This window comes from Camarhynchus parvulus, chromosome 26, assembly GCF_901933205.1.
Source record: "Camarhynchus parvulus chromosome 26, STF_HiC, whole genome shotgun sequence".
In the NCBI taxonomy this organism is placed as follows: domain Eukaryota; kingdom Metazoa; phylum Chordata; class Aves; order Passeriformes; family Thraupidae; genus Camarhynchus; species Camarhynchus parvulus.
In genome coordinates this window covers 3,118,591-3,129,265 of record NC_044596.1, presented here as the reverse complement: position 1 = coordinate 3,129,265, position 10,675 = coordinate 3,118,591, and positions in this window count along the sequence as shown.

The following is a 10,675-nucleotide window of genomic DNA, read 5'->3' as shown; positions in this document are numbered from 1 at the left end:
ACCCAGACCTGTTTTAAAATGCTCCTTAGAGTGTTTTACTGCCCTGTGAGAGGTGCAAATAACAAATGTTCTTTGGCTGCACTTCCAGCTGTTTGGCTCAGCAGTATTTTTATATAAATCAATGACAATGCATGAGCAGCACATCTGAAAGACCCAAACTTAAATGTAGAGGTTTTCTGGGTAGCACAGACACTCCTCACTGGTGTTTTTTATCCTCCCAGCCTGCTAGAATGGCAGTCCTGGTTTACCAGTGACCCAAGAATTCCCAGCAGATTAATGGGACAGATTTAATATAATGTTTGTGGAGGAGTGAGTGATTGCTTCAATCTTTTTTACCTCTTGCAGTTGAAAACTTTCTAAGCAGTTGCAGAACTTTGCAATGATGATCATCTTCATAACTACCTCTCAAAACAAACACAGGGTCCTTTCTAAAGGGCTGCTCACTGCAGCTCTCCTGGGTTTTTTACTTGTTTAATACCAAAAGCTGTCCTGGCTGTGGAACATATATATGATGATCTCAGCAATGTCTTGCTAATCCCAGGCACACAAGCAAAAGGCTGATGCTGCACCCAGAGATCTCTGCTGAAATGATACAAATCCCCTGCCTGCCAAAGTTTAATTCCGTTGTGGAAGTGGAGAGGCGAAATAATATGGAAAGATCTGTGGGACTTGTGTGCAGCACCAGCTGAGACTGAAAACAAACCGTGCTCAGAGATTTTAATGAAAAATTCTGGGGTTTCTGCATGTGCTGGGTGCTCAGAGCTGTGGGTACCTGGCAGCTTTGGTGTTGGGCAGTGTGATTTTTTTATATTTGGTGCTTCACAGGATCCTGGAATTGTGAGGCTGGAAAAGCCCTCCAGGATCATCAATTCCAACCTGTGCCTGATCCCCACCTTGTCACCCAGACCAGTGTCCAGTCACTGGGCACCTCCAGGGATGGGCGCTCCAAACCCCCCTGGGCAGCCCCTTCCAGTCCCTTTCCATGAGGAAATTCCTGCTGATGTCCAACCTGAGCCTCCCCAGCCCAGCCTGAGGCCGTTCCCTCTCCTCCTGTCCCTGTTCCCTGGGAGAAGATCCCAAATTTGGCTGTCCTCTCCTGGCAGGGAGTTGTGCAGAGCCAGAAAGTCAGACTCCACTTGATTTTTATTTTCTTTATTAATTTAAGGGCAGTTTGTGGAAATAAATACACCTCCTACATCTCATTAGAGAGCTCTCATGTTCCAAAACGCCACCGATGCCTCCAGCTCCGTAACTCCCTCTCTACCAGGAGAAATCTGATGGCTCCAGAACATTTTCCTGGATTTTAAAAATTCCAAATCAGAGGGGCTGGCAGGGTTGGGCAGCCTGTGCTGTCCCAGAGCCTCCCCACACACAGCACTCAGGGTTTTACCAGCCTCCCTCTGCCTCCCTGCAGCCACGTTCCTGCTCAGGGGCTCTTGCACATTGCAGATGTTCCAGCTAAATGTCAGCAGTGCTCAGAATCTGCAGCTTTGCCTTTTTATTAGAAATATTGTGATGAGGTGTGAGAGGGTGGGGAATGTGGAAAGCATTGGAGGTGCATGTGGATATATAACCGTGGAGGAACATTCTGGAAATCAGTCAAGTCTCAAAATATGTATCTAAATGTAATGAGCAGATTTCTTGAAGTTGTACTTTGGGTCATTTTTAAAAAGAAAATAAATGCATCATTTTCTTTAGCAATCGAGTGTGCAAATTCCTTAAAATCCTTGATTAAAATGAAAAAAAAGAAAATAATTCTTTCCAGATGGTGGAACTTACCTTGTGCTGGCAGACACCACCAAAGGAGAGAAAATTGTCACTGTGTGAGTGGGAGGTTTCTGTGTCTGTGCTAAACGTGATGAAGCTCTGGTCTGACAAATGTTCCCCTCATTAACAGTGCTGTAATTAGAACACACCAGAGTTTTGCCATGACATTCTTCACTTGTCACTTTCTTATTCAGCCCACTAGAGAGCTTTTTAAAGCCCAGAATCCTGCTTATCCCCAGGCTGAAAGGAGAAATCCAGTAATAGCCACTTAGGGAAGATTTGCTTTTATTAGAAACCTATAAATGGGTAACTTACTGTACACAAGTGGATATTGGGATGGTTTGAAGATGAAATCATGCTCCAATAAAAGGTCTCCAGCTACAACCTGGGTGATTAAACCATGTGTGTTACACACACACACAGTGTGCAGACAACACACTAGATTTTTACCTTGCGTTAATGTGGGTGAACAACAAATACCTGATTGTTAAAAAGTTTGCAAGCTGAAAACAGTAAAAAAATATATATGTAGATATTTAGATGTCTCTGTTTGTGGTATATAAATGTGTAGCTCTGTGTTCAGCCTGCCATGAGGCCACAGGAATCTGAGTGACATTTTCTCAAGCACAGCACCTCAGATTAAACAAATAAGCTTATCTGCCCTGCTGTAATGCCTGTTGATGTAACTTGATAAGGGATTGTCTCCCAGATTCTGCTGTCTGAGCTGCAGCAGGAGCTGCGAGGGGAAATAATGTTTGGTGCCAGTGGAGGGCTGGGGAGTCCAACACCAGAGCTGAGCCTGGCAAAATCCTGCTGAGGGGTGTTGGTAAAAACCTCAATCTGAATCCACAGAATCACTGGGTTGGAAGAGACCTTCAAGATCATCAAATCCATCTCAGCCCCAACACCTCAACTCAACCCTGGCACCCAGTGCCACATCCAGGCTTTGTTAAACACCCCCAGGGATGGTGACTCCACCATCTCCCCAGGCAGAACATTCCAGAACTTTATCACCCTTTCTGTAAAAAACTTTTCCCTGATACCCAACCTGTATTTCCCTTGGTGCAGCTGGAGGCTGTGTGCTCTGGTTGTGTCAGTTTCTGCAGACAGAGCCCAGCCCCAGCTGAGCACAGGCGCCTTTCAGGAGCTGTGCAGAGCGATGGGGGCAGCCCTGAGTCTCCTTTGCTCCAGGCTGAGCACCCCCAGCTCCCTCAGGGCTTCCTCACAGGGTTTGTGTTCCAAACCCCTCCTGATGGGGAGCAGAAGCCTGGAGTTTGTAACTCCTGTGGTGTATTCCAATTATTATTAATTATTGTAGTGACAGGACAGGAGGGAAGAGCTTCAAACTGGAAGGGAGAAGGGTTAGATTGGATATTAGGGGAAAAGTTCTTCACTGAGGGTGGGCAGGCCCTGGCGCAGCTGTGGCTGCCCCTGGGTCCCTGGAAGTGTCCAAGGCCAGGCTGGTGGGGCTTGGAGCCACCTGGGACAGTGGAAGGTGTCCCTGCCATGGCTGTGTGAGCCAAAGAGGAGAATTTTGCCCCTAATTATATTTTTTTTTAAGCATCAGTGATCAGGCTCAGAGTGCTGGTGCCCTGATTACAAAAATCTGATGGTTTCTGTAAGCTCAGTGGCACAGGCCAGGAGGGAGTGGTGGCAGCTCGGGGTTTGTTTTCTTTCCTCTTGTCAAATTACCCTAATGAGCTTTGCCAACACTTTTTGGGACAGCCACCTGCACAAATCCTCAGCAACACATTTCCCTTTGAAAACTGCTCTATTGACTTGGATTTTGGGTGTAAAACTCAGGAATAAACTCATATTCTTGTGTCACAGACATATTTTATGAAAAATCCTTTTGCTAGGATTTTTTCTCCTGAGAAGCTGAGAGGCCTCAGAAACAAAATGTAAACAAGAATTATCTGCTGCTGTGGAATGCAACAGGTGCAGCTTTGATTGGTCTCATGTGGTTGTTTTTAATTAATGGCCAATCACAGTCCGGCTGTCTCGAACTCTCTGGTCAGTCACAAGATTTTATTATCATTCCATTTCTTTTCTATTCCTTGCTAGCCTTCGGATGAAATATTTTCTTCTATTCTTTTAGTATGGTTTTAATATATCAATAGAATACAATAGAATACAATACAATAAAATAAAATACAATAGAATACAATACAGTATAATATAATACAATATAATACAGTACAATACAATATAATATAATACAATATAACATAATATAGTACAATACAATATAATACAGTATAAAAAAAAAAAAAAATAAATTATATAATATAATACAGTACAATATAATACAATATAATACAGTACAATACAATATAATGTAATGTAATGTAATATAATACAATATAATGTAATATAATATAATACAATATAATGTAATATAATATAATACAATATAATGTAATATAATATAATACAATATAATATAATATAATATAATATAATATAATATAATATAATATAATACAATACAATATAATATAATAATATAAATAATAAAATAATGAATCAGCCTTCTGAAACACGGAGTCAAGATTCTCATCTCTTCCCTCATCCCGGGACCCCTGTGAACACCACCACATTCTCGACTCATATTCCTGTGGTCCCGTCCCTCTCTCTGCAGCGTTTACAGGGGAATGATAAATGTGATTTCCCGGGTGCAAGATGCAGGCAGACACATCTGGGCAAAGCTGAACTTATAAGGAGTGGCAGGAGCGTTTGGGATTGCTGGCAGCAGCAGCTTTCCCCCGCCTGTCTCAGACAGGGGGATTGAAATAATCGCTCCTTAAGTGTGCTCGGCTCGTTCCCTTTGTCTGCGGGGATGGAATAGCTGCCCGAATTAAGTCTGCCCATTCTTCAACGCTGAGAGCTGAGCTTTCTAAAGCCGAGCGAGAGGCAGCCCCAGGCCTGGCAGAGGAGCAGAGCCATGTAAGGGTTCGCATTCCTCCCGCGGGCTCGGAAGCTCCGGAATTCGGCTCTGCAAGCGCAGCGCTATCCCGGGATGGATGTGCCGGGCTGGAGGTGGGAAGGCAGAGACCGGGATTGCGATAATTAAGTGTAATTAAGCATAGCCGAGAAGGGGTTGAGAGCAATAAAGCACGTGCCTGATTAGCCCGCAGAAAGGGCTGCTGGAGGTACGGAGTGGTGACACAATCTGGGCTGGATTTAATAGGTATTCAATAAATAAAATAAAAATGTGTTAATTATTTTTTAAAAACTTTTTAAAATGAAAAATCATTTTAAATTTAATTTTTTCATATTTAAAAATCCAAATTAATTAATTATTTTTAATTTTAAAATTTAAAATTTGTTGAAATTTAGAATTTAAAAAAATTTTTAATTAAAAAAATTTAATTAATTAATTACTTATTTTTAATTTTAAATATTTTAATTAAAAATTAAATCTACATTTTTAATATTAAAATTCAAATTAATTCTTTTTAATATTAAAATATAAAAATTTTTGAATTTAAACTTTTTAAATTTTTAAATTTTTTTAAAATTTTAAATTAATTAATTTTAATTTTTAAATTTAAATTTTTAATAAATTTTTAAAAAAAAGTTTTAAAATTTTAATTAATAATGAAAATTTTATTCCATTTTAATTGTGGCCACACCTCACCTGCACTATGTTGGGTAGGGGGGATGTGAGTGAGGGGCTCTCCAGATGAGAAATGACACAGCCAGGTCTTGCCCTGGGTGGTTTTTTTTTCCACAGCTGCTGAGGACATGGAAATGCAAGAACTCCTAACCAAGAAGCTGCTGGCAGAGTGGAGTTCAGCTGCCGTGGCCTTCAAGGGCTTTGTGGTGGGCACCCACGTGAGGATGAACTTGTAAAGCAGGGAAAAGAGTTGGGAAAATCATTTCCAGCCTGCCACACTCAGCAAGAGCCTCAGAGATCATTTAAAGTGGATGGAAAATGAGGAGAAGACAAAAGAAGGATTTAATTTAATCCTGTGCCGGGTCTGACCAGGAATGCCCGAGGTCCTTGGCCGTGTCCTGCCCTGCCCGCGGCTCTGCAGGGCAGTGCCACCTCCCTGTGACCCTGTCCCGTGTCCTGCCCCTGCCACAGCCCCTGTGACAGCAGCAGCAGCCCCAGGAGCTGCCAGGCTCTCCAGCAGGTGCTAATGATGGATGGCATACGTGGAATTATATGTGAGGTGTGAGCAGCCAGCTGTAAAGTCATCAAACAGGAAAGGTCGTGCAAGTAATTTACACCCGAGCTGCTCTGCTCCCAGAGCCACAAACACAGATAAATTCAGGCAGATAAGGAGAGAGGGATGGTTTTTTTTGGTCTGAAGCTGACTCTGAAACAGGAGCTGCAGATCCCCTGTAGATCCCCTGCACAATTCCCTTTATTGCTGTTTTAAATACAGGCAAGGAGAATGGGATGATTTTTTTTTTCTCTGAGGCTGGCTCTAAGACAGGAGCTGCAGATTCTCCTGGATCTCTTGCACAATTCCCTTCATTGCTGTTTTAAATTCAAGCATGCGAGGAGAGAGGGATGATTTTTTTTTTTTCTCTGAGGCTGACTCTGAGCTAAGAGCTGCAGATCCCCTTGGATCCCCTGCACAATTCCCTTGGTTGCTGTTTGCCTGTGTGGAGCTCAGCCCCTGGCGTGGTTTGGGCTGGATGCTGTCGAGTCCTGTCTGAGGCTGCAGCTGGGCAGCTCCTGCAGCTCCTCAGCCTCCTGGAGGAGCCTGGAGAAATGTGCTGCCCACCTTTTTATGCTCTGTTTGTTCTTTGGACGAGATAAAAGCGGAAACAATGAGGGTGGTGGTTCGAGATGATTTTCCTTCTTGCTGGACGTGCCCCACAGCACCTCACAACCACAGGACCCTGGGAGGGGGGAGCTGTGTTCTCCAGCACTTCTCAGACATTTGCAGCCTGGTGATCACCAGAAATTCCCATTTAACGCGGTCGCTGGTGGGGAGCAGGAGGCTGGACAGGCTGGCAGTGCCAGCTGATTGCTGGGGGGGTGTGTGGTCAGAGGGGGCGAGGAGAGGGAAGCTGCTGGTTATTTTGGGAGGTGCAGGAGCGGAGCGAACAGGCCAGCTTTCATTTTCCAGCCAGCTGGTGCTGATTCAGGAGGGTTTAGCAGTGCCAGCTGCGTGGAGCTGAGCTGACAAGGCCGTGGTGTCACAGCCTGGCCGCAGCGTGTCACCTCCCTGGCCACCTCATTCCTCATCAGGGGCACTGGCTGCGCTTCCAGGAGGAGAAAAAGGTGACAGGAGAGGTAAGAGAGAATCTCCAAGCTGCCTTTTTTTCTTCTTTTCCCCTGTCTAATCATCACATGCTTTGCTATAACTATTTCCAGGCCCCTCTTCAGCATTGGCAGGACTGAGCGTGGTCTTTGACACATCCCCATGTGATGGGAAATGCACCAGAGTGACACAAACCTTTCTAAATATTCTTTGATGATTTATTTTTCCCCTGTCAGACTAAACCCAGAGCTTCATGCATCCCCTGCACTGCTGGGTCTGGAGAATTTGGCCTTTATGAGCTGCTTGCTCAGGTTCTGGTCTCGTTCCACGGCCCTTTCTGGCAGTGTTACAGAAAGATCTTTTACCTTCCCATGGGGCCACAACAAATGCAGCTTTTGGTGGGCCCAATCTCAGTCCCTTCCCTGTTTCCCACCTCCCTGATGCCATTTGCAGAGCTCTTCCCACATGGCTCTGCCAGGGGATTAAGTGCCACCAGCAGCAGGGCTGGCAGGTGTGGGAGGTGGGAGCTTTGTCACTGCTCTGTCCCAGCCATGGGGTGACCTTGTGCTTCATCCTGTGCTTGCAGGAAGGATATTTTATATGGACACGTCAGTCAGGCCATCTTCCCTGTTTTCTGCCTGCTGACCTTGGAGCTTGCTCTGCCCTCCTGGGTTGTGCCCCTGCAGGGGCCTGTGGGCACAATCCTGGCTCCTGAGGGGCCCTTCTGAAACACCCAAATCATTCCTGACTCCCTTTGCCTGTCCACAAGGTGCAATAACAGCTGGGAAGGGACTAGAACACAGCAAGGTCAGTGGTGTCTCCCAAACATTGGGATACACCTGGTTCCAGCCTGTCCCTGCATCCTGCTGGCTCTGCTTTGTGCTGTACCCAGCGTTTCTCCATCCACCCCAGCATCCCAAAGCCTGTGGTACATAAAGGGCAGTGAGGATGCTGCTGGGAGCCCCAGGCCTCCATGGAGCCATCCTGCTGCCACTTGCAGCTCGTGGATGCTTTAGGGAGCTCACATCCCAAGCAAAAACCTCTTTACAACAAATCTCTCACACACAGAAAAAAAACCAACCAAAAAAACTCAAACACCCAAAAAAGAGATTTCATCTTGGTACATAAAGTGAGGATGCTGTTGGGAGCCCCAGACCGCCTTGGAACCATCCTGCTGCCACTTGCAGCATCTGGATGCTCCAGGGAGCTCACATCACAAGCAAAAACCTCTTTACAACAAATCTCTCCCACCTTAAAAAAGAAACCACCAAAAAACCCCCAAAAAAATACCCAAAAAAGTGGGTCCAATCTTGGTACATAAAGTGAGGATGCTGCAGGGAGCCCCGGATCTCCTTGGAACCATCCTGCTGCCACTTGCAGCCTATGGATGCTCCAGGGAGCTCACATCCCAAGCAAAAAACATTTTACAATAAATTGCTCTCACCCACCAAAAACCCCAAACAAACACCCAAAAAAGTGATTTCATCTTGGTACATAAAGTGAGGGTGCTGGAGGGAGCCCCAGATCTTCATGGAGCCATCCTGCTGCCACCTGCAGCATCTGGATGCTCTGAGGAGCTCGCATCCCAAGTAAAAACCTCTTCGCAACAAATCTCTCCCACCCAGAAAAAAAACCAACCAAAAAAACCCATGAACAAACACCCAAAAAAGAGAGTCCCATCTTGGTACATAAAGTGAGGATGCTGGAGGGAGCCCCAGATCTCCATGGAGCCATCCGGCTGCCACTTGCAACCTGTGGATGCTCTGGGGAGCTCACATCCCAAGCAAAAACCTCTTTACAACAAATCTCGCCCACCCAAAAAAGAAACCGCCCAAAAAAACCCCAAACAAACCCCCAGAGAAGAGCGTCCCAGCTGAGCTGGTGCCGTTGCTGTGTTTGCAGTTGCTACACACACAGGTTTATTTCTGGCGGCCCCGCATGCCAGCTCGGGGCTGTGCAATGCAATTCTGAGCACCGGGGCGGCTCCGGAGCTCCCAGCCCGGCCCCGCAGCTGCTCGCCCTGACCCGGCCCTTTCAGCCTCGCCTCGGTGGCCCGAGGGCTGTTCCAGCCTGGGCAGAAGCTGGACAAGGAGCCTGAGGTGCCGCCTCTCCCCTGGCTCACAGGTGTGAAATCCAAAGCTGTGTTCCGTGTCAGGTACATACAGGCAACGTGTGTATTTGTGATTGCGAGATGTGTGGAGACCGACACTAGGACAGTTGTGAATTCTAATAATAACTGAGGAAAATAAAGCATGGAAGAAGGGCTTTGAACCTATCTTCTGTTTGCAATTTACCTTGTTGATTTAGGAGCATTGGAATTAAAGCGTTAAGGATGTTGCTTTTTGCTTGTAGTTAATCCTTAAAGAGTTTTGCACTAATAACCTTTTGAAGTATAATTTTAGAATATTGCTTGTATCCTTGAAACTATAGCTTTGGAATATATATAAAGGAAACATGCTTATCTCACTCCTTAACAAAACAGAGAAAAGCAGCTTGAGAAAGAAAGATGAACATCAACTCAAGGATTTATAGTATTGACCAAGGGAAGCTGGACATCACTGTTATGAGATTTATAGTCCTTGCAATTAAAAGGTGGACCCACATCTGGGGAGCTGGACCCCACCAGGTGGGATTCGTCTTTCTTCTCTCGGAAACCAGACCCGCACCATCTGGGGATACTCCTTTTGAGACACATCCTGAGAAAAACTAAAATCACAGTAGTGTATAGAATTGTGACGTAAAAATTGGGAATAGAAACTGCTGATGAGTAAAAATTGGAATAGAAACTGCTGAGAAAGCTGATGAGTACCCCTATAAATACCTGTAAGCCTCAACTATTGATGTACAGTTGGAGGGAAAACTTCCCCCACTGTACCCAGCGCTGTATTGCTCATACTCTACCATATTAATTAATAAATTGATTGCTGCTTGAATATTGGCCTAGGCAAGCTTCTTATTCATAACAAAGGGAACCTTCCTGGTTCTCCCCACAGCACACATTCCTGAGGGAATGGGGTCAGAGGAGGGTTAGGCTGAACTTTCTGGACCTTCTGGATATCAGAAGGTTCTTCCCCAGAGGGTGTTGGGGGCCCACATCCACCCGCTGCCCTTCCCACTCACGCCACAGCTTTACACAGCAGAGGAAGAGCCACCATGTGGGGTCCAGCATGGGAAAAACCCCCCAGATTTTGCTCCCTTTTTTATCAAAAAACAAACAAACAAAAAACAACCCCCGCCCCCCAAAAAACCCCAACCAAAACCAAAAAGAAAACAACAAAAAAATCCCAAACAAACCAACTCAAAAAGCCCTCTATGAACACCAAACCCAGCAGCAGTGACCTCCAATTCTCAGCCAGGAGAAAAATCATCCAGATGAGAATGGAAACTGATTTTTCCCTGCTTTTACTCCCATTTCCACTGGGGAACAGTCACTGGCTGGCAGCAGGCTCAGCCTTTACATGACAGCAGTGGCTGATCCATGAACGTGCTCTCCATGGCAAGTAATAAACCAGATTGTTATTTGATTTTAGCAGAGCTGCCAGGAAAAAATACACCACGAAGATGAGGGTAATGATCATTAAGGCTCTGTGCATCCCGTTCTTCTCCCTGGGTGGATCTGTGGGAGCACGAGGCTGGTGAAAAGCTATCCCACCTAAAAAAATGATAATTCCTTTAAATAATCTTTT